Source organism: Cibotium barometz, chromosome 22, assembly GCF_041138505.1.
Source record: "Cibotium barometz isolate CiBa-2024 chromosome 22, ASM4113850v1, whole genome shotgun sequence".
In the NCBI taxonomy this organism is placed as follows: domain Eukaryota; kingdom Viridiplantae; phylum Streptophyta; class Polypodiopsida; order Cyatheales; family Cibotiaceae; genus Cibotium; species Cibotium barometz.
Window position 1 is genome coordinate 53,504,730 of NC_141067.1, and position 23,850 is coordinate 53,528,579.

Genomic DNA, 23,850 nt, shown 5'->3' on the forward strand with positions numbered 1-23,850 from the left:
CTTGAGAGTCCTCTAACACTGATAAGAAGAGGATTGACAGTGTATTTGAAGAAGGAGATATGGTGTTCATTCCTGTGTGTGACCTAAAAGGAGTTCCTTATCCTTAGGGAAGTACAAGAAGCTATCTCCTATATACTACGGACCATATATGATCACGAAGAAAGCAGGAGATCAAGCCTACGAACTCTTACTGCCCCCACACTTGAAGGTACATAATGTGTTTCATGTTAGTTTACTTAAGATGAACTAGTAAAGGACTACCCCCAGTTTGTGAGATGAGGACGTCTCGCATTTTTCAAGTGGGAGAGGATGTAAGATTACTCCTCCAGCCTCTAAAGGTGTATAACACATTCCCTCAACCCCCAGTGATCACCCCCTCTCTTCTGTGCAATGAAAGACCTTGTTTACCCTATTCTAACCTAGAGAGAGAAAATTTGTATAGAGAGAGAAGACCACATCTTGGAAATATTTTTGATGGAGAAATTTATCCCATACTTAAAGATCACATTCCTTAAAGCAGTATCTTAAAAAGGATTTTCAATTGAGAGATATTTTTAACGGTGGATGCACATCACACATAAGGTAAGAATTAAGTCTAGATTGTAAACGATGCTAGTATTCACTATAACTAGGGGAGTATAATTTCTAAAAATGAGCATGGCAAAGTAGTATCAGTTGAGGGGAAGACACGAAAACCCAAGTCTAGGGTAGTCAAAGCAAAACAACTTCTTAAGGGATCACGTAAGGGAAAACAAGTTTTCCTAGTTAAACTCAACAAAGTTGTTGAACCTAGTAAGGAATTAGAACCCTCTTGGCTCCAAGAATTCTCTGGCATCTTTCCTGACAAGCCTACAGGGCTACCTCCTCCTTGAGAAGTCGATCATGACATCAAGATAATCCCTGGTGCTCAACCGGTCTCAAGAAAACCCTGTACGATTCTCTCCCTGAAGCCATTAAACTCAAGGAGCAAATTTCCCAACTTATTGAGCAAGGATTTGTATGCCCCAACAGTTCTCCTTGGGGAGCACCCATTCTTTTCCAAAAGAAGAAGGATGGCACTCTTTGTCTCTGCATAGATTATTGGGGACTAAATAAAGTCATTGTCAAGAACAAGTATCATATCCCTCACATTGATGAGCTTCTTGGCAGGCTTCATGGGGGCAAGGTTTTCTCAAAGATAGACTTGAGGTCTAGCTACTATCAGATCAGAGTCAAAGAAGCATATATACCCAAGACAGCTTTCAATACCCGTTATGGCCACTATGAGTTTACTATAATGTCATTCGGGCTAACCAATGCTCCTGTAACTTTCAACCGCCTAATGAAAGATATATTCCATCCCTACTTGGATGAATTTGTGCTTGTCTTCTTTGATGACATCTTAGTCTACTCCAAGTTGGTGGGATAGAGCATGAGAAGGATGTATGCAGAGTTCTGCAATTGCTAAGCAAACATAAACTTTATGCTAAGAAGAGCAAATGTACCTTCTTTACTCATCAGATTGAGTATCTTGGATTCATCATCTCCCAAGATGGTATTTCAGTAGATCCCACCAAGGACAAGGATATACTGGAACGGCCACTTCCTAAATCAGTCCACTAAGTTCGAGGAATTTTGGGAATCATAGAATGATATAGGATTTTCATTCAAGATTATGCCCTGGTAGTTGCACCCTTGACAGATCTTCTTCAGAAGGATTCCAAAATAGTATGGTTAAGAATCCATTAAGTTAGCTTTGATAAGCTCAAAGCCATCATTACCTTAGCTCTAGTCCTGAAACTTCTTGATTTCATCAGAGAATTTGAGGTGGTTACGGATGCTAATAGTCTAGCACTTGGTGGTTTCTTAGGCCAAGAAGGAAGACGAGTAGCTTATACTTCTCGCAAGATGAAGCAAATTATGCCACCCATGATTTGGAACTCTTAACTATTGTTCATTGCCTCAAGTTATGGAGGCATTATCTCTTGGGGTACAAATTCCAGCTTGTTATTATTGACCACAAGAGTCTGAAGTGGATCTTCACCTAGCCTAACCTCAACATGAGGCAAAGAAGGTGGATTGAAATCCTACAAGAATATGACTTCGACATCAAATTCTTCCCTGGGAAGGATAATGTGCTAGCTAATGCACTCAGCCCGCAAATGTTTCTTGAGTGCAATTTCTATGCCAAATAATCCCATTCTGATCAAGTTGAAAGAAGTGTCAATCCATGATCCCGATTGCCAAAAGATGGTGAACCTAGTCAAAGGTGGAACCTCAGAAAAAGAGAAAAATCTAGTCAAAGGTTACTCCACCCATGATGGGTGCCTCTACTTTAATCACAAGCTATGTACTCCTAAGGATCCTTTGCTAAAGAAGTTAATCCTCCATGAAGCTCATGATAGCCCCGTTGTTGTAGGGCACCCAGGCTATGCAAAAACCTTGAATGCTATAAGAAGGAGCTATCATTTGGCGGGCTTTAAAAATGATATCCTTTGGCACTTAAAGCAGTGTCTCTCATGTCAAAGGATCAAAGCTGAAAGACTCAAAATGCCTAGGAAGCTTCAACCGTTGGATATCCCCCAAATGAAGTGGGAATTCATTAGTATGGATTTTGTCACAAATCTCCCCAGTGTACAAGGAGGATACGATTCCATTCTAGTGGTGGTGGAGTTGCTTACCAAAGTAGCTCATCTTATACCAGCAAAGAAAACCTTAAAAGCTTCTGATGTTTCTCGGTTATTCATCAAGTAGATCTTCAAGCTTCATGGTCTACTGAAGAGGATAGTCAGTGACTGGGATTCTGACTTCACTTTGAAGGTCTTGAAGTCCTTATTTTAGGCCTTGGGTACTTAACTTTGTTTTAGTATAGCTTATCATCTAGAGACAGATGGCTAGACTGAGAGAGTCAACCAAATAATTGAAGATATTCTTGATGAATATTGTGGATGGGAGACAAGAAGATGGATTCAATACCTTCCTCTGCCAGAATTCAGTTATAATACATCTTATCATCATCAGAGCATAGGAATGTCACCATTCAAGCACTCTATGGGAAAGAATACTTATCTTGTTTGAATTTCTCTAATCCAACCTTAAAAGTCGAAGCCTCTAGAAAAATGCTCGAGGAGATGGAAGAGCATACCAAGGCTATCGAAAAAGATATTAAAGCTTCTCAAGATTGGCAAAAGCATTATGCCCACACAAGGAGGTCGGAAAGAATCTTCAAGGAAGGAGACAAAGTTCTTCTACGATTACAACCTAAGTGTAGCTCTCTATCACTTGGGAAATATAAGAAGCTCAGTCCATGATATTGTGGAACCTATACAATCATCAAATGTTTGGGTAGAAGAGCCTATAGGTTACAGCTCCTAGCCCATATTAGGGTCCACAATGTATTTCATGTAAGTTTGTTAAATCCTTATTGAAAGATCCCTGCCCCCTCCGCGCAACGAATTCTGGGGTGCTAGCAGCGGAAGTAGCACTTCTTGTGCAGGGCAGAACCTCTCACTCAGGGCCTCGCCCACGGATAGCCAAACAAGAGACTAATCCCTCAGTTCTTCCAAAACCAGGCCCCCTAGCCAGCGCCTCAAGCAAACTTCAAGATAGTAACACCACTTACACACCCAATATGAAATTGCCTATTTCATAGATTCAGCTCTCTTTAAAACAATCTTTTAATGAAACCATAGTATCACTGATCATAATCCTCCAAAATATCCAGCTTGAATTATAATTTCTAATCATTCCTTAACCAGTATACCTATGGCATCATTGGTACCCAGAACGCTCACCACCTATTCACTTAGGGGCCTTTTCAATAGTTCCTAGCTCATAGTACCCCCAGTAATGATCACATAAGAAAATCCAGATGGACTCTCCATTGAAGATTAGCAAGATCAACCAACAGATCCATATAAAAGAGCCATGGACTCATTCGTTGAGGACCAGCAAGGACAATAAACCAGATCCATGCCTAAGTTCAGAAAACAACTCTAACACCTTGTTCCATTTTCTTCCTCGATACACGCATGGGTATCTTCGGCAACAACCCAGAGCCCGAGCACTGTATGGTGAGCACCCTCTAGGCTCCTTCGCAGGTCACCTAGCACCTCACTCATAGGATGCTTCCATCTATCCACATCTATCCTCATCTATCCTCATCACATCTCATCCATTCACATCTACCCATATCCACATCACATCTCATCCATTCACATCTACCCCGATTCACATCGTATCTTATCCATTCACGTCTCATCACATCATATTCACATCCATTTACATCTCATCATATCATATTCACATCACATCACATCCATTCAGATATCATATTCACATCACATCACATCCATTCAGATATCGTATTCACATCATATCACATCCATTCAGATATCAACACATCACATTCACATCCATTCACATCTCATCGCATCCATTCAGATATCATCACATCACATTCACATCCATTCACATCTCATCGCATCCATTCACATCTCATCACATCCATTCATATCTTATCACACCCATTCACATCCATCACACCCATTCACATCCATCATATTCATTGCATCCACATCACATCATATACATTCCATCCACATCTATCCTTATCACATCACCTTCATTCCATCCATATCACATCACATTCATTCCATCCACATCACATCTCATTCATTCCATCCACATTACATCACATCCACATCTATCCACATCATATCTCATTCATTCCATCCACATTACATCACATCCACATCTATCCATATCTCATCACATCCATTCACATCTCATCACATTCATCCACATCTATACATTCATTCACATTCACATCTATCCACATCCATCCATCCATTCATTCACATGCACATCTATCCACATCCATCCATTCATTCACATGCACATCTATCCACATACATCCATTCATTCACATTCACATCTATCCACATCCATCCATTCATTCACATGCATATCTATCACATCACATCTCATTCTCATCCATTTACATCACATCACATCCTTTTACATATCATCACATCTTATTCACATCTCATCACATTCACATCCACATCTATTTACATCTCATCCACATCTCATCACATTCACATCCACATCAATTTACATCACATCACACTCATCCACATCTCATCACATTCCCATCCGCATTCATTTACATCACATCATATCACATTCCCATCCGCATTCATTTACATCACATCACATCCCATCCACATCTCATCACATCCACATCCCATCCACATCTCATCACATCCACATCCACATCCATTTACATCACATCACATCTCATCCAAATCTCATCACATTCACATCCACATCCATTTACATCACATCACATCTCATCACATCCACTCACATCTTATCACATCGCATTCACATCTTATCACATTGCATTCACATTTAGTACCGTTTTTCTACTTTCGATACCGATGGGACTTTTCTAAGTTTCTGCGAATTGCTTAGCCTAGTTAAAGGTACTTTTTCTCGATGGATATTTTCATATTCTTTCTCAAATTTCTCAAGTGAAATATATTCAATATTCTTCTTTTTTAGAGTAAATGATTCATGGGATTTACAAAAATTAAATCTACCCATATTTTTCAATAAAATTAATAATGCTCAAAATTCCACTTTTGATAAATACTCATAAGTTGAATTATGCCAAAAATTTCTCTTTTACCATTTAATTTCTTGGATCTCAATTATCATGGGGGAATTCCTCTTTTTGCATAAAATAAATTTACCAAAAATTTCTCTTTTACCATTTAATTACTTGGATCTCAAATATCACGGGAATTCCTCTCTTTGTATAAAAATAAATTTACCAAAATTTACTCTTTTCTCATAATCAATTAATTATGCATAATTACAAAAAAAATTATTTATCAGGAATATGATGAAAATCATTCTTTTTGCATACGATGTCCAATCCTAGAATATGGAAGGAAGTCCTCTTTTAGCATTATGCATAAAAATAAGATATGTATTATTTTCTAAAAATTTTACCATAGCTTTGTTGCTATTACTGATAATTCTTAATTTTTTTCTAAACAATAAAAGCTTGTAATGAAAATATGATAGTAGTTCCTCTTAATGCTTAAAATCAAACTATGAGTTTGCATGAATATCCATCTAGGGGGCCTGTGAACTCTTTTCCCTGGTACTCGGGACAAAACCTAACCAAATTCTTAATTGGATCCCATCACTACACTATAGAAGGATCTGGTGTACTAAGGGATGCCGAACTAACCAACTTTCTTGAAGAGGTAGTTCCCCTTGTGGTGCATAACCATAGGTATAGTGGTTTAATAAATAAAATGTTGCTTTGTGATGAAAATACATAATCATTTATATTGTGTGCCAATAATGTGTAGGTTTAGAAGGATTGTTCCTCAAGAAAGGAAGGCTAGGCTACATGTTGTGTTGAAGGTTTTGATGGACTACAGTGTTGTTGAAAAAAAGGTCCATGTATTCTTTCTTCCATGGTAGTCGTTTTCTAGGGCAAGGACTAAGATGTTTAATTTTTAAAATATCAACTAAGGGTCTAGCATCCGATGTGGATCTAGTAAATCATATGAGACAAGGTGGGAATGGAGATTTTTGTAACTCTTGGGTGAAATTTGATCACACCCATCGAGTCATAAATTGGAATACAATGGCATCACATTTATGATTCTAGGTAGATACACACACTTTGGTTAACCTTATCCATAAAGCACTAAAATAGTTCCTACAGTAATGTTGGAACTTTGGTAAGACAATCATAAACATGTTAATGAGCCACAAAAGGCTTCCTACCATTCCAAGCTTCATAAGGGGTAGTTGTCTACAAGGATTTTGCAAGGCATCTATTTACCATATAAGTGTCACACATCACTTTCTCCAACCAAAAAACATGAGGCAAATCTTGGCCTTTCAGCATGCGATAATGTGCCATCTCCATGAGAGATATGTTCTTCTTATCAACCACACCATTATGTTCAGGTGTGTAAGGCACTATGCATTGATGGTTTATGCCTCTTCCATCCATATATGCATGAAAATCCTTTGACATATTCTCCCCCCCGGCGATTTGTACGAAGGGTGCTAACTTTACATGCAAACACATTTTTAGCCATAGAAACAAAGTGTCTAAAGCATGTAAAAACCTCTAACTTGGCCTTCAACACATAGGCGTGTGTGGATTAGTCTCATCAATAGAGGTCACAAAGTAGAGATATTCCTCGATCGATGGTAAGACACATACATCACTATGTATAAGCTATAATTTTTGGATAGTCTTACGGATCCATCTTTTGAGAATGATGCCCATTACATCTTTGCCCAAAATGCACCCCTCACATACATGTAAATGATAGAAGCCTCTAGCTTTGGTAACTTTGACACCATCTCTTATCTTTTAAGGCACAACAAACTACCAAAATGCACCCCTCACATACATGTAAATGATAGTCTTACGGATCCATCTTTTGAGAATGATGCCCATTACATCTTTGCCCAAAATGCACCCCTCACATACATGTAAATGATAGAAGCCTCTAGCTTTGGTAACTTTGACACCATCTCTTATCTTTTAAGGCACAACAAACTACCAAAATTCAAGTGACCAAAGCAAGCATGCCATAGCTCCAAGTTACTCATAGCATGTGTGGCAATTAACTAAACAAGAATTACATGCCAATCTCTCATAATTTTCCAACCTATAAAGCCTATGGCTTAGAGTATCGAATACCACAATGATGTTTCCATCACTTCGATCATGAACTATACACTTGTCTCATCAACGAATCTATAACCACTAGGCTAGCCCGAGCAATGGTAGAGACCAACAACAAGTTCTTTTTAATGCTAGCGTAAACAAGACTTTTGAGGGAGTGATTGTCCCACCATTCGTAATAATGAGCACAACCTTACCAACTCTCACTGGATATGAGGAGTTTTTTGCACATGTGGTTGTGCCTCCTTGAGGAGTAGACTCAAGGGAGCAAAATAAATCACGCTGATGAGAAGTAATGTGCTAGTACCACTATCAAAGTACTAGACATGTTGATGTGTGACTGACGGTGTATACATCATGGGGACAGAAGGATCATAACTACGGTGCACACACTTTGAACCAAAGAATCCATTTGCCCACGATCAAATTAGCCCTTCAATTTCACAATAAGTGAGAGTGTGCCCATATTACAAAGATTCATAAGCATTACAACCACCACATTGTATTTTACATTGTGCTCCCTTATAGCTTTAAATGACGTTACGCGCATGAGGGGAAATATTTAAGGCACCCACATGAAAAAGAAGATGACCCACCACCCTATATTAGATAGTTGTTGGCCATAAGTTCCTCATAGGAACATTGTACATGCTTGAAAGGTACCTAAACTTTCATTTCGAACATTGTACATAACCAAATATTTGGATTTAATGGTTGTTGACACTAAGCATGAAGGTACCTAAACTTTCATTTGGAAGATTGTAAAGCCCATGAGGAGATTCAATGGCTGGGTTTGTGATACTGAACTCAAAGGTACTTAAACCTTAATTTGTTAAATTGTACGTAGCTACTAGCAGCCCATGGTGAGACTGAATGCTTGTTGACACTATCCTCAAAGATACCACAAATTTCATTTGGATGATGACCGTCCATAATCCTATACATATGAAACCCCCCACCAAAGAATGCACGTGCGCGCGTGCAAAGGGGAAACCTCAAAATTATCCCCGGGCTTCTGGTGATGGCAGCTGATTGCACTGTGATGGTCCTTCACTTGCGGCTGATTTCTTGATGAACTCGATGCAGTCAGCTATGAGGTCTGGGGAGCCAGAGCTAGGCCTTGTGGGAGCCACCGCTAGAAGGTGTTGTTGCTTGCTCGTTTCCGGACACGAGCTGCTGCTACTGAGCTTGTGACCGGCCCATGGGAACAGGCGCCCACACTTCCTTCTGATCAATTCTACCTGACGAGCAAGAGACCAAATGCGAGCACTGACTCGCACTCTGTGTCTCATCCGAAATCCGGCTTTCCTAGGCTCTTTCCTGGCGCCCGCCGTCTTCTCTTTGCAGTGCAGAGACAAGGGGCGCTGGTTTTGCATAGCAGACGGATGTTAATAGTCACATGAGCTCTCTAAGAGTTCAAAACGAGCATCAGCCTAGAACACGAAGAAGTGGCTGTGAGACAAGGTGGCATCACTTTACACCAAGCGCGACGGTGTTCTTTTTCAAAAAGTTGGTCGACGTTTTATTGGCCACCATAAAGAAAAGAACGGCCATGAGTCATGGGCTATGACCTCCGATTAGACGTGTCGGTTTAAACGTAGCTTTGAGATCAAAGAAAAAAATGCTTTATTGGCTCATGTATCCATTATACGCAAGGCTTATAAGTCAAGCTCAACACAAGAGGTCTATCAAGGGCAAGGTCCATCAAGGGCCAGCTCCATTGTCTTGAAGATGATTATAAAGCCCAAAGAATTGGGAGGAGTAGGGATTCCCGGTCTAGGCTCACACCCTTGCTATAAGATTCCTTCCCCGTCTGGACAAGAATGCGTGGTGGGCTTCCTATCTCAGGCAGTGGCTCATGAGAAATACATGTAACCTTCTCCCGAGGAGAGAGTGGAAGGCAGTGGTCTTCTCGAAAGAAGGTTCCTTGGTTAAAAGAACAAGGTTCTTCGGCTGGCCTAGTTAATTTATGGCAAAGGGGTATTGAGTGCTTAAGATGAAGCGACAGTCCTAGGAATTAGGGGGATGCTTCGCTTACGAAGTCGCTGTGGTTCAGTAGGGCTACAGCCGTGACTATCGAAGGCCAAAGAGAAAAGAGAGTGAGGAAGCAACGCGCAGCAAAGGGCTTTGTCAAATGGTCCGACCTATAGAACTGCAGTGCACAAAGCCCGTTGAGCAGGGCTGAATTGATTGAGAAGGGTATTGACCATAACTAGGCTAACTGGCTGATCAGCAAAATGGAGGAGTGTTGGGCAAACTGGCCCACTAACAGCTTCCCGAAATAGCAGGAGATGGTGGCACAGTTGGAGCTTGGATAAGCATGGAAGGCCCCTAGCTCTATTGACCTCCAAAAATTGGACTATGGTTCTCTCAAAGGAGAAAGACTCCCCCATTCAATGTAAATGGGATGTTAATTTGCAGAGGCAATGGGCTAAGTGGGTATAGAGGTCTTGGAAAGCAACTCACTCGTTCTCCTTAAATCTTATGCTTTGGAAGGTGTGTACACAAGCCTTACTGTCTAGGGAGAGCCTTGCAAAGTTCAGGATTTTTTCTGATAGATGCCCGAGGTGCAAGAGTGGCAAGGAAACAGTCCCTCATGCTTTATGGGAATGCCCTGCAGGTTAGAGTTTTTTGGGTGAAGGTTTTTTTTTCTTCAAGGACTTTTTGCCCTTAGGGCGGGCTGGAGAACAGCACTTATTGGGCTTTCAAGAAGTATACTTGAACCTATGAGGGGCCCGTGGAACATTGCTCAGGCGATGGTGCTGAAGCAAATATGGGCTACTAGATGCGTTGCAAGAATTGGTGCTTTAGGGATGGCCTTCACGGATTTTGGTATACTTTTTGATTTGGTGCTGCTAGCAATTAAATCCCAGAATTATAACCTAGCATTAGTTGTAATCCTGTCTAGAAACATTGTACGGGTGGTTTGATTCTCCCTTGCCTGTTGGGAGCTGATGTATTTTTCTTTCCTTCTTTTATTAATATATAACTCACATTATTAAAAAAATTTAAAAAACACAAGAGGTCTATCGATGTGTTCACTCTAAAGCTTGTGGTAGGGTAGAAGATGGTGCTCCCAAGAAAATAGAAGAGGACATGGTGGCCACTAAGAGGGTGCTCCGAAGAAAGTAGCCACTAAGAGGATATGATGACCATTAAGAGAGGATGCAGACACTAATTTTGATTTGGACTTGAACCTCTTCTTATCTAGGACCTGATAGAGTTTTACAAGTGTGGCAAACTAAGATTGGTTTGTTATGTGCCAAAACAATGGGTCTTGCATGCCCTTCCCCTCCTCCCCTTTCCCAAATGTTGCTTGAGAATTGCACATTACTTGTTTACTTGTATCAAAAAAAATATGGATTAGTGCTTATGTATATAATTCAAGATCCTCACACAGGTATGTCAATGTGTTGAATTATCTTCAAATCTTGTGGTAGGATATGGTGACCACTCTGCGAGACTGCTCTGAAGAAAGTAGCCACTTGTCACTAATATTTTTTGAAACTTTCACCTCTTATTTTTTAGTACCAGGCAGAGTTTTGCAAGTGTGGAAAATTAAGATTGCTTTGTTTTGGGCCAAAACAATTGATCTTGCATGTACACCTGCCCTCCCTTCCACCCTCCCTTCCACCCTCTCACCCCAACCGTAGGTTTGAGTTTGCATGTATGAAAGACTATTGTATGTATCGCAAATAGTATGAGAGAACTTTTAACTGAAAAAGGGGTACCCTAAAGGCTTTTTATCTATTTCTTAGATCAACTATATGTGCATAGCTACATGCTCACATATATTAAGAAGTTTGTGGTGTGGAAGCTCGTGTATATTAAAAAGGGCATGGTTAAAGAAAAAGTGCAAAAGAAAGTATAAAAATGGGGATCTTTTTTAAGAATCTTGAAGACCACATTTGGTGGGAAATATATGAATAGATCCACCTTTTTCTTTATTTTTCAAAAAGAAAGAATCTTAAAATTTATATTACGCATCCACTTCAACCAAGAACTAATATTCTACTTGAATTAACTCCCCATATCTATCGCATAAAATTTTCCCTTCTATTTCCATCATATATTTGAATTAACTCCCCATATTTACCCATATAGTTTTCCCTTCTATTTCCATCATATATGAGATGGATTTGAGCATTCTATGTCGTAAAGATATGATACCATTTAGAATTTTAAATTTTATTTAATCCATTACTTTGCTATACTCTAAGAGCGTTTTTGTACAGGTTTTTGATAAGGAGTATTTGTTATAAGGAGTTTAGTCATGAAATTTTATATTCCCATGTTCATTATTTATGAATTTCCCTAGACAAGTGAATCCAAGCAATTGAAACTTACTTCATGTGTGCATAGGTGATTCCGTACATGCATGAGAGGATTGTAACCAAGCGATTGTAACTTACTTTATGTGTGCATAGGTGATTCCGTACATGCATGAGAGGATGGGTTGCATTGTCTTGATGTTATGACTTTCATATGGTTATTTCTATTTTTAATCAATTAATTTATTAATTGATTGGCATAGTTGAGACCCTTGGGTTGGAAAACGGAGGCGAGATGGTGATGATCAAGATGATTTTGAGACACTTGCTTTTGGGTGTGTCAACAAAATACTATTTGATTTTGTGACAACATGCACCATTATTCCACTTTGGGCGACATCCACATTTATTATCGATGTTTATATTTATTGGGACATGTGAAATCTCCCTCATGCATATTTGATTTTTTAAGAGATGTACGCATTTATAAGATTCAAGTTTTCACCTATATTTTGCATGGTTTGGCTTGCATGTCTTGCACATCCACCAATAAAGCAAGCAATTTTTATAGAAGTCAACATATTTATAAAAGTGGACACTATTTTGAGCCTCACAAGTTATTTCAACAAATATGATTAACATACACCAAGAGAAAGTGTGGGCTCACTCTTGTGTGGGGGGAAATTAAACCCAATCTTATGTTATATGAATTTTTTATTCTATGCTTTGTGATTATTACTTTGTAGCAGTTATTGTATTGGGTCATTTTCCTCTAATAGTGGTATCAAAGTGAAGTTCAAAGGCCACCCTATATCGAACAATCTCGATCTATTTTGTAAAAGTCAACATATTTGTAAAAGTGGACACTATTTTGAGTCCCACGAGTTATTTCAAGAAATACAATTAAAATACACTAAGAGGAAGCATGGGCTCACTCTTGTGTGAGGGGAAAATTGGACCCAACCTTGTGTTATGTATAATTTCTATTCTATGCTTTGTGAATAATTGATGTGCAATTATTTTATTAGGTCGTTTTCCTCCAACAATATTTTTTCACTTTTGAGTTTCTCTCCTTTTTGGGGGGGAAGTTTGATTCCTATGTTTAGGCCTTTTGCATCTCATAATATCTTATTTCTTTACATTAGGGTTTCTTTTTCTTTCATGCTTTAGCTTATTTTTCTCATAATTTACATTAGGGTTTCTTTTTCTTTCATGCTTTAGCTTATATTTCTCTTTTCAGCATGCATTACAAGGGAATGTTGGGTTACCAGCACATATACCGACACCAGAACATGCCAAATGCCTCGAGCACCGATATGCGCAACGATATATGCACTGATTCATGTTCACCAATAAAGGCATCGGTATAGATACCACTATATGCACAAGTAAATTCATAGAACTAATGCTCATACCGGTGCTCATGTACCAACGCTCGCTCATATCGTTGCACTTTTTGCAAATTTGTTTTTTGGTAAAATGGTGTATCCAGCTGTAGATTGTAGCTAGATACACCATTCTACCTCTTGGTAAGAGTACTTGTCCAACTATCCTCATGGTTGAGAGAAAACTTGCATTTTATATTATGTAAAAGGATAATTACATATTTGCAAGATTACATCGAGCTGTTGATCCAAGGCATGGATAGCAACACTACATATATGCCAAAACATCATGTGTACAAGTCAAAATAACGCGTGGCAACAGAGGTGTGTAGCGATAGCAATGCACTACTAGTCATCGTTTGCCAAGTTAGGGCATATCATCCTACATGCTACTTATCACTATTGGCAACCATGGTCAGACATCATGGTGTAGGTGCCTACTTTGGAGCAAAACCATTTGTAGGGCCTCCTCCAATGGAGGGAATGGATGGTGGATTTTGGGATTAAGAGAATGGTGGATTTTGGGGTTTTTGGGACGAAATTTAAACCCTAATGAAGGTTTTAGTTTTATAATATATCTCATGTGCCTAAAAAATCTCACACTTTTGTAAAAGAGTAAAAACATCTTGCAATAATAAGGTCACAAAAAAATCAAACCCCTTTTGAGTTTATCTTATGGTTTAAGTGATTTGCTGGGTAAATAGGCTAAGTAGAATTTTTCTTTCTTTTGGGACAAGTTTTTTGGGCGTGAAAACTCAAGATACTCACATTCATGAGTTTCACTCTAGTTTGTTTCACCAAACGAACTATTTCATTCCCTACTCTTAAGGTGAATTTATGGTCCACCTAATCATTGTGAAAATCTAGGAATGATTCTTATTGTTATTGGAGCCACTTTTTTGGGTGTGAAAAACTTGACTTTTTTGCGGTAATGTGTCCCCCCTGGTTATTCATGGCCAAATGCTTTTCTAGGCATGAAAAACTCAAGATACTCACATTCATGAGTTTCCACTAGTTTTTCACACCAAATGAACTATTTCATTCCCTACTCTTGAGGTGAATTGATGGTCCACCTTATCATCATGAAGATCTAATCATTGTGGAAATATAGGAATGATTCTTGTTGCTATTGGAGCCACTTTTTGGGCAGCATGAAAAACTTGTTTTTTTGTGACAACATCCCCCCCAATTTTACATGCCAAATGAATTTTTAAATGTCATGCTTTTGAGTGGCCTTGAGTATTCTCTTGACTTTCGAGAACTGCTAAGCATGATTTATAGTTCTTTTTAAGTTACTTTTTTGGGCGTGCAAAACCTGATATAATGATAACATGATTATGAAATTGACACGTGACACATGATTTATAGTTCTTTTTAAGTTACTTTTTTGGGCATGAAAAACCTGATATAATGATAACATGATTATGAAATTGACACGTGACACATGTTTGAAAGCCGCAGGTCCAAGCTAAAAGCCAAAAGTCCTACAAAAGAACACTCTAAAACAAGGGTAGAGGAGAATGTATTAAAATAAGAGAACCAAAAAATAATAATCGCAACATGATTCACATGTGACACACATTTGCAAGCCAAGGTGTAAGACAAAAATCCTACAAAAGAACACTCTACACAAGGGGTAGAGGAGAATGTGTTAAAATAAGAACCAAAAAAATATTCACAACCTCCTAAATCCAAGAAAGCCAATGCTACACAAATAGAAGACATTAGAACTAAACCTTAAGAGAAGGAAAAGAGGCTTTAAAAACGTCTAAGCCCAAGGGAGTTAAAGGAAATAGAATGTATAAGCATTAACTGCAAGGACTCGATGTATGCGACGCTACTATAAGTACTCAAGAAAAAAATTTCCCTCATCACATGAGAAAGAACAATGGGAGCTGGCTAGTGGTCTAAGAAATATCAGATGAAGAAACAAGTTCTAGCACCTCATCTAGTTCCATTGAAAATAAAATCAAAGTACTAAGATTTGACCCACCACCCCAAGATGAGAATAAGTCTCTTGACAAGAGCCTTAGCAAACAAGACTTGGATCACTTGTTGAGGTGTTGTGAATGGGTCACCTGTTGTTGACATTAAACCACATCTTATTAAACCCAAAAGAATTCCCCAAACCCAACAAGAGGAGTACCAATTTCCTTTTCAAGAGGAAGATGCACTAACTACCAAAACTAATCCATCAAACCATGATGAAGATAAATCAAAAGAATAATCTAAAGATTATATTGTCAACTAAGAATGAGATTGAAAGATCTAGAAAGTTTGTGATCAGATATCTCATTTTAGATTTTCACTAGGAGACACAATCTTATCTTATCATGATGTAATCTCCATCTTTTCACCACTCCTATCTAATTATGAGCACATTTGGTGGAACCATGGATAAGTTTTGATTCTTCACACTTGAGATATTGAGTGTTGGGTATTGCGAGGTAGCTTGCACTATAGCATCTCTCGTCAGCCAGCACATTATTCACACATGGGTTATGTGGTGTCAAGAACTACAAATGCAATCCACATTCACTACAACAGAATGAGGGTATAGTAGCGAAAATAGTAGCGCTTTTATAACTAGAAGGGTACGAAGATATCACTCCTATTTTTCTACTAAAAACATTGTTATTTAAGCTGTAGTGGGATCACTACTTAGCAATAAAAAAACACTCCTAATATCGCTGCTGAGCAGCAAAATAATGCTTCTAATAACGCTATAGCATTGCTAAAAACAGCAAAAATAAACCTACAAAAAAAAGATGGGACAAACTAGGGAGTCTCACAGAACTCCCCACTCTACCCCAACTTTAAAAAAAGTTGTCTATCTAGCCTTCATGAGCTTCGTGAAGCTACCGGCATGCATTGGGTGCTCCCGGTGCATGTCAGTAGTTACCAGCATGTGTTAGAAACTACCAACATGCCTAGGTAGCATCCGATATGCATTGGGTGCTCCCGGTAGTTATCAGCATGCATTAGAAGCTACCAGTATGCCTAGGTAGCACCCACCTCTTACATTGGGCGCTCCCAGTGATGCCCGTAGCTACCGGCATACTTAGGTAGCACCCATCATGCATTGGGAGATCCCAGTGCATGTTGGTAGTTAGCGGCATGCCTAGGTAGCACCCGGCATACATTGGACACTCCAGGTACATATCAGTAGCTCCCAAGGCATGTCAATAGTTATTGGGCGCTCCCACCTCTTGCATTGGGCGCTCCCAGTGATGCCCGTTAGCTACCAGCATACTTAGGTAGCACCCATCATGCATTGGGAGATCCCAGTGCATGTTGGTAGTTAGCGGCATGCCTAGGTAGCACCCGGCCTACATTGGACACTCCAGGTACATATCGGTAGCTCCCAAGGCATGTCAATAGTTATTGGCATGCATTGGAAGCTACCAGCATGCCTAGGTAGCAGGCGATATGCATTGGGTTACCAATACATAACTTGTAAGCACATGCGAATACCAAATATGCAATATAACTAGTGAATTAAAGAGAAGATTTATACCTCACCAAGCTTCCCATTTTGTAAATAGCCTCTCTCACCTTCTTGTCTCCACAACCAACTATAGCAATTGGAAGGATACACTATGCATAGAAAAAAATGGAAGTTAGTATATGAGCCTAGCAATTATATACCACAAAGAGAGAAAAAAAATAAGCGAATATTTATATACCTATAATATTTATATACCTATAATATCTTGTGCCGATCATGTGTCTTGAGGCCATATAATTGTACCTCTCCTTTCTTTTTGGTCTTTAATGAATGCATTACTCCTGTTGGTGTACAAAAAGAGGCAATCACACTTTTCACCTTATTATGCTCCTTGGTTAATACCCATACCACCTTTGGTAGGACCAATGTTACCACTCGCACTTTCAATTGGCCATGCACTTTGAAGGCGTCCAATGTTTTGTAAGTCATCCCTTGCACCTTTTGTATCTCTTTTACCAATTAAATGGTCCCAAATATTTTTTGCCACATTCTTGAAGATATGCATGAGATCTAAGAGATGATTGATCTTCATGTCACACCAATATGGAAGTCAAAAGAAGATATAGTGTCTACACATCCCATCGAGTGGTGGATTGAGGGTGCTTCTCCATGCCTCAAACCAATCTCTACTTCTCATCACAAGTGGTGAGACATCATGTGGCACATACTTGGGATGTGAAGGAGGGAGAAATCGATGATTTTTGTCATACACCACCTTCTTAAGTATAGAGGGTCTTTGTGAAACAAGTGATGGTCCACAAACCAGACATGCATGATGTTCGGAGATTACCAAACCTATTTTAAAATTGAGATGATTGAGATGATTGAGAGGTATAGATATAAACATAAAGTTTAAAGGTTAAAGCTTAAAGTTATCCAGTTTAACTACGTACCTGAGCAATCCAAGAACCTGGGATAGTCATGCATCGTCCAAAGCAAAACTCCTTTCACCTCCACCTCATGCCTATTTAATGGCCTTAAAACATCATGTACTTTGATACCTCATGATAATGTCTCTAGCTCGTCAATCAAAGGCTCGAGGTACACATCCATGTTCACTACCTTATACTATATACTGGTACAAGGAGAGCAAGCATGATATGACCTTTCTTGATTGCCACCTATGAAGGGAGGTTGTAATTCACCAATACAATAGGCCAAGTAGACCATGATGTAGACTTGAAGCCAAATGGGTTAACACCATCCATGCCCAAGCCAAGACACTTAGTGTGCATTCCACACACTTTGGGAGCTATTTTTGTGCGTCTTTTTTTCTCTCTCTCTTTGATCGAACATAGTATCAAAGCGCATTCGTGCTCATTACACGCGCGAAAAATCTGCACGCGCAAAAAATTATGCACTCTTCAAAAACTTAAACGATCATAGCTTCCTTATACGATATCGGAATTCGATGATCTAAGAGTCGTTTTCAGGGTTTAAAGGCATTCTGAAGCCACTTTTCATCTCAAGTTTATCAAATTCTGCACCACCAATTTTATGCACAGCAAGCAGATAGCTTTCCAATCAAGTGCACAATTCGAATCTACTTCCTTTTATATTATTATTTTGATTTTGATCATCATAATAAATTTCTATGTGATTATACATGATTAAGAGTATTATTTTGACAAGTTTAAAATCAACAAATTCTATAGATGACTAATTGCTTTATTCATTAATTATAAATTCTATTTCTCTAAGTATTGATATCGAATTGCACAGATGCTTTTCTTTTAGAGATTTTTCTTTTTGGCTTGTTCTCTCTTTCTAATTATGTGTAAAGATTTTCTTTCCTTTCTTTTTTTAATTACTTCATGGCTTTGGTTGCATGTGGCTTTCTTTAACAAGGCTATGGTTGCATGTGGCTTTCTCTGATGAGGCTACGGTTACATGTGTTATCTTTGTACTTTTGGAAGCTCTTGGGAACCATCATGTTCTTTTGTCACATCACAAAGGAAAGCACCACAAAGGCTTTTACATGTTGATGATTATGGGTTTCTTCAATACTCTGAGACAATTCCTTTCTAGTGGCGATCACATGCCGATTATGGGTTTCTTCAACACTATAAGACAATTTCCTTCTAGCAGTCATCCCCCTCTCCACTCTTATGGACTTTTAGTAGTGGCACCCTTGGACTAGCATGGATGTTGTTATGTCTTTTCTATTTTTATCGGCATACTTATTTCGAGCTAGACATTCTAGGGATGCATTCTAACCCTATCTTTATAAATTGTGATTATGATTTAAATATATTATAGTGATTTAAATCTAACCCTATCTTTATAAATTGTGATTATGATTTAAATTGAGAAGTCAAAATTACAAATTACAAAAGGAATGATATTTTGAGTCATCATGATTGACTTTTTATTTAAGTCATTTTTTGCAGATAATCTCAGCATGTATGCCTTACCTCATAACACAAGGGTGGCTCTCATTATTAATTGTGGGATTTCAATTATATCATGTTTTGGCTCACCCTAACCCGCCTTGAAACACATCCAACAAGACATTACCAATGGTGACAGTAATTCCATCATGCCTTCCACCCTCACGAGCATTGTCACACCGCTGCGTTGCACTACATGTACTCGTCCCTCCTCTCACCTCACATCACTCGCACACTCACTAGCATGCATCAGAGAGAAATATTAGCAAGAGCAAGACTTTTTTGCACAATGGGAGAGTATCCTTGTATTATGAGAGATATCCACTTATATGCATGGCCTCATAAGTGTTCACACACACTTAAACTATGGCCGGTCGGGTACTTTAGGCTCATAAGAGGCCTAATGCTATTACAGTGACTACTCTCATAATATATCCATGAAGTATATCACTTGGGACTTCATCCTAGCTTGCTACCACACACTCTTAAAGCGAGAATCACCATAAGTATTATGTCACACCATTATGGGCGACCGTCCAAGTTGTAGATTTGGACACCAATGCTTCATATCATCTTGAATGTATGACCTTTTGGTATATCTACCTTGACTCCTCAATGTAAGATTATGGTAGTAGCTCTCGTTAACCCTAGGAATGGGTTAACATTCCTTGATGGCAATCGTGTCCTCGTGATCGCATGAAAGACCTTTGTGTGTCAGGAGAATTGATAAGCTTTGTTGATGGCTTTTAATGTTGAGTGACGTTCAATGGTCATTATTCCTCTGGAAGGAATGAGAAGGGCCAGTTAGTAAATGAAAAGGTTAGTGGTTTTTTCAAAATTCCTAAAACGGGTAGGTGGATGGGGTTTTTTGGAAATTCCTAACGGGTAGGTGGATGGGGTTTTTTGCGAATGATTGCATTTGTATATTTGTGTGAGCATTTATTTTTTTTTGCTCACTTTGTTTTTGGCAATCATAAGCAAGGTTACATGTGATTTGCATTATTGGGAATGCTAAGAGATGTTAATAATGGAAGAGAAGAGAGGGAAGGATCCAGAGGAACGTAGACATAATCATCAGAAACGAGATGGTGATTCGCAGTTCCTCATTTGATTCATTGAAGTGACATTCATCATTTCAAGAAATTGGCATTTGATGATGTCCCTATGTGTTGGCAGGATTCTTGTCAAATATTGTTGAGTAAGACATGTTCCTGCATGCTTCTTCCCATGTGCTTTTTATGCTTTTATGTATATTTAAGTGCTCTAATGAAGCAAATATATATGAAGTACAAGAATTGAGTCAAATAAACTCTTATTAAGCTGTTGTGCTTTGTTGAAGTAACCACTCATTGGCAAAACTTGAAAGAATTACGTTGACTTGCGAGGCTAAGATATCTTCACTAAAAGGATTAGAGATCATTGTGTTGTGAAGATTTTTGTTTGGAGAGGTTTGCAATTTGAAAGAAAGTTCTAAGTGATGGGTTGTACCATTGACTAGGCATTTGCCCACCATGGCCCCCCCATTCCCAGAGATGTACCTGGAAAGTTGTTGATGGTGAGGCTTTGGTGCAAATGTCATCCAGTGCATGAGTATGGATTGGTACTCATGGAGCAGCTGCTACATGAATTTATCCAAAAGAATAGTAAGCTTGAGATACTTCTCCACTCACATTTTGATACCATTGACATACCTTAATTTTTGTTGTCTTGGTGGATTTTTCTTTTTGGTTGAAGTGGCAGGTTTAGGACCCTCCTTGTTGGGTTTGAGACTCATGTGCATTGTTGATGATAAGGCTAGAGTCTCTTGCTGCGGAGTGGCTTTCGATATGATGAGGCTTTTGAGCATATTGTCGTCTCTTTTAGTGAGGTTTGTTGAATAGGCATTGGTTTTGGGGATTTTCCTTTGAGCTCCTTATTAGAGATAGGTGGTTGCACATGGGAAACTTTTTTAGGAATAGCTATAGATTGCAAGGTTTTGGCATCGAACTTCGTTGGTGTAAGGATGGAGTTAAAGAAGTAGATGCTTTATCAGAGTCGGTCGTTTTAATGCAAATGGTAGGTCATTATGTAGAGGGGCTTTTGTGGAAGAGGCTTGTAACTTTTGCATTCAACATCATAGAAATACATTAGGATTGGATCCTCTTCCGTGCAATATGGTATTGTCAACTCTGTGTCATTAACCATCATGATGACCCTATCACTAACAAAGCACAATGGTGCTTGGGCAACAATAGTCCATGTATTCCCCAAGATCAAATCTTCTTCCAACACATACTCAACCACAAAAAACTTGCAAGTAAGGGGGTTAGTTTCAATATACATAATATGTTCAAAGTACCCCAGACATGGCATGTTCAAGTCTTGTGTAAATGGAATTCTTTCAGGATAAGCTGTGAGTATTGGTTGACCTAATAACAAATCCCATAACTCAAGGGTCATGAGATTGTGTTCTCGAGTTGGATAAAGTTGTGCTTGGATTATGGTGATTTTATTTGAAATTTTCAATCCAACCATAATTCTTAAAATATTCTTAGTAAGGTATGTTGGAAGTTCCAACTCCTCCAAGGTCTCTTCCTCCAATAATAGCAATTGCACAATGCTTGCAGGAGTGTTCAAGGTGACTGTTTGCGTGGATTCATCAATTGAATACAATAAGTCACGTATCCAAGTTCCACAAAGGACGACATCATACTCAAGGGAATCTGTGGTAACATGGAATCTAAATTCTACATCTCCACCGATTGTTTGAGTAACATAGCTAAAGTAACTCAAACTTCAATGTTTTGTCCATTGGATCCTCTTGCAAGACCATTGTCTGTAGGGATGAGTTTAGGTTGTCCCAATGACACCCAAGTGTCTATTATGACTAGATCGAGGGCTAATCAATGCGCATTTGCGCTTAACATTATTGCCTGTAGGAAAATCTAACCATACCATAATAGAATCTTCAAGAGGAACGATGGATGTTTTAGTTTTTGTTTCAGCTTTTCAGATCCCGTTTCAGTTTCATTTTCCTATTCACTTCCATCCTCATTTTAGCTCTCATCTTTTTCAAGAGTCCCTAATGTGTACAATGGTACACTCGGTCCTTTGACAATTTTGATTGAGGTCTATTCGAAAACTTATGAATTCTCACAGTCCTGTCCTATGTAGCTCTTTATGTCTTGGTATAATGCATGTTTGGCCTTTAAAAGTGCAAGTGTTGATGCTATGCTGGCTTCACCATGAGATAAGAGCATTCCTTCAAATGAGGTTTTGAGAGACTGTTTTAATTTTGTAGGGATTCATCGAATTCCTCACGTGCTTTTTCAACCGCATAATTCGTGCAATCTGACTCTAATGACTCTTCCATAGAGAGTACATCTTCCTCTTGAAAGGGAAAGCGATACTCCTCAAGTTCTTGTATTTTAGTTACTTTTTTAGGATTGGCATTATGAGGTTCAATCACAACCGATGATCCTGTATGACACACAACAATGCTAAGCATGCTATCCTGAGCTTATTTTTTGCGTTCTGCATATGTTATATGATCATGATTTTCAATTTGGGGTGGTTGGGCGAGTTCTAGTTTCTTAATTGGTCTATTAAGTGCACTGAGTGACGAATCAAAATTTGTTTCATCTTCACTAAGTGACATACTAGAACTTGTTTCATCTTCTGACTTTCTTTGGATCATCAGGTTTTCATTATGTTTGCCCACCCACAAGATCAAATTCGGGTTTTTGTATCCTATGTCGCACATGTGGGTGTTGTGGTTTGAGTGGTGGCCTTTGAGGTGAATGCTTTTGCATCATGTGTAGCTTTCGACTCTTTTGGGTTTATGTTTTCCATAAGTTCCTTTTCCCTGTCCTCTCTTTCAACCTTGGTTTCGATAGTTTATTGTCCCTTGTTTTTCTTGGGTTTAGAAGGTTTTGTTTTCTCTTTTGGTTTCTGCTTTAAGGCATGTTCTTCTACCCATTTTGAAGTGTTTTCTTTGATATTCTTTTTTAATGTTTCTTGTGCCTTTGCTTGTAAGCATGCAAGCATGTAAGCACATTCAAGGGTACTGTGGACAATTGCCCGTTTTTCACACTTAAGATGTTAAGAGTTGTATTTTGTGAGACAAGTTGCAATGAAGCAACTCGCCTTGGGAAATCTTGAAACATGTGGTCGATGTATGCCACAGTGTTCACAGAGGGGCTGCAAAGTGTCAGTGATTGTGGGCACGCACGGAAGTATTCCAAACTGTGCAATCAGCCACCGTATGTGGTCCACGACAATAGAAACAATGAAGTGTTCAATTAACTGCTTCCTGAGCAGTTTCTACCCTTTGGACTGTTTCTGCTTAGTGCACGGGGGATGGAGGTTTGGAGTTATTTGTATATGAATTGGGACATTGGGTAGTGTCATGACCAAAGGTTTTGCAATATATGCAGTAAAAAACTGGTGCCTTGTACGCACAATGGGGATTAGTATGGTCATAGTAGTGATTGCACTGAACACAAGGCATTTCGCTCATCACTTGGAGAGGCATTAAGGATGTTTGGTTTTGAAGGATCTCATCCTCTCTTAGAGATGTCGACTGAAAGCTGTTAAGCATGGCTGC